A 2,163-nucleotide genomic window follows, 5' to 3' on the forward strand; every position below is an offset into this window, starting at 1 on the left:
TGGACCTGGTTTATTTGCTTCTAAATTTTCATCAACACATTCATTGAAATCTGAATATAATCGGGTCATCAATAATGTGGATGTGGATGATTCTGCAGTATAAGACATGGGACAACTCTATTAGTGAGTTGCCTACTATCACAGGGACATGATAAAACCTTTTCACTGCTGACATTATCTTCTATAATAAATAATGTTTGGACAGTTAACACAGTAACTTTGGGGTAGGGGAACTGGGTTATGCCCCTTGTCTGTAGGCTACCAGGTCATCGCTCTACCACCTGATTACTGCAGATTCATTTTGCAGGTGACACTAAACGCACAATCATAATTACCTTAATTATAACGACACATTCAGCTTTTATCTGAACATTTATCGCTCATACCAGTTAAAAAAAAAGTCACCGCTCACCACTGGGCTCTGACAGTGGTTTGCAAAGCGGTCTCAGTTTCAAGAATATGGTCTGAACGACTTCTGTTGTAAATAATAAAAGAATCATTCATTCTAGTAAATTCTTTTTATTTAATCAGTTAGATTATTTTGTGAAACGGTCTGAATCATTCAGCTTTTATCTGAACATTTATCACTCATACCAGTTAAAAAAAAAGTCACCGCTCACCACTGGGCTCTGACAGTGGTTTGCAAAGCGGTCTCAGTTTCAATAAAATTCTTATGGAGCAGCAGAGGAACATTATAAGGATGGTGCAAGGTCTCAAATCAAACAATGTTCACGGCATCACAGAATCTAACCATTTAAATCCAAAATGGTTTCCAATTAAAGACTTAAGGTCATTAACTTCCCTGCAAGTGATCTTCAATCCTGTCCGGAAACAAGATAAAAAGTGGAAGGTAACAGTCTCCGTTATGCATAGTTGCATACTGTTATCACTCTGGTCTGGTTGTAATTACTGTTATAATTAAATGGTGTGTGTGATCAATCTTAGTGTTTTAGCTTAATAGTGACAGCATGCTTAAAAATATTTCAGGTACTTGAACTTTGATTGGAGTGGATGTGAAGGACATGGTCTGGCGAATTATGAGGCAGGCAATCAAAAATGACTTGGCTAAAGCGGAAAACACCAAACCAAAATTTGGAGCATAAAAACATTGTGATTGGTAAGTGCATTTTTATTGTAAGTTTCTGTTTCAAGTTTCTGTGACTCCAAAAACTCATAAGTCACAATAACATAAGAGTTTATTGTGAAACTGTTTCAGCACACAAACCAGAAGTAAATGATCTGCTGGTTGTCTTCCTGTGACTAAACACATAACAGACCCTCAGCCATCGTGTCACAGCGTTTAATGCGTCTCTGGAGGTTGACAGATGAACTGTGAGCTTTTTCTCACAGCAGGCCGAGGTGAGATAAAAGGAAACATAGCGCTGTGAAGCCCATACCTCTCATGACATCACCGTTAAATGCTTCCCGACCCCCACAGCTGCTGAGTGAGAAACACCCTCACGCTTCCTGCATGAACCATCTCAACAATTCACATCATTTACCCTGGGAAAAACGCCTCACTGCCAGCCACGACTTTCCATGCAGTGCCGACAAAAAATGAGAAACCCCTTGTTATTTTGTGGTCACAAAAGCCTAATAAAATGACCTTTGATTTAATTTTAATAGTGTTTCCCAACCCATATCAGATTGGACACTGATGTTACAGAGATCGTGGGTGGATGTAATACTAGATTTTTCAATCAGAACTACTGTTTAGCCCAGAAGTAGTCCATACAGCTTTGTTCTTTTTCAAGTCCACTAAAGTCAAAATTGAAAGTCATTATTTGCTGGTAATTTTTTAGTGACGTTCTTTATCAAAGAAAATAATGTCTTGTCCTACTTTTTTGTTTGTTTTTTTGCAGTTACAAGGTGACATAGGGCATATATGGGGAATAACATTTATGTTCTTCCCCATATACACCCTATGTCACCTTATAACTGCAAAAAACAAACAAACTTTTTATGTGCATATTTTAATGTCTGGTGAAGAAAACCAGTCAGAAAAAGCTAAACAAAAGCCATCTTTTGGAAAATAAAAGATGTAGGGCCAGACTTGGTTCTGTGCATTAAGTGTTGACTGGAGCTTGCAGATGATTGTAAGAAAGGGGTGGATGTAAAGATTGGAAGTTATGACAATTTAAACAAAAAATTATGAGGTCAAAA

At 37.7% G+C, this 2,163-nt stretch overlaps 1 long non-coding RNA gene across 1 annotated transcript; it reads left to right on the forward strand.

The window, feature by feature from the left end:
* Positions 1-718: 718 nt before the first annotated feature.
* On the forward strand, positions 719-1,563 carry LOC107601599 (uncharacterized). Its single transcript, XR_001610952.1, has 4 exons — positions 719-850; positions 988-1,117; positions 1,217-1,359; positions 1,439-1,563. It is a non-coding gene; the product is annotated as an uncharacterized lncRNA (long non-coding RNA).
* Positions 1,564-2,163: the final 600 nt, after the last annotated feature.

The sequence above is a fragment of the Sinocyclocheilus grahami genome, unplaced genomic scaffold, assembly GCF_001515645.1.
Source record: "Sinocyclocheilus grahami isolate Dianchi unplaced genomic scaffold, SAMN03320097.WGS_v1.1 scaffold307.1, whole genome shotgun sequence".
Lineage (NCBI taxonomy): Eukaryota > Metazoa > Chordata > Actinopteri > Cypriniformes > Cyprinidae > Sinocyclocheilus > Sinocyclocheilus grahami.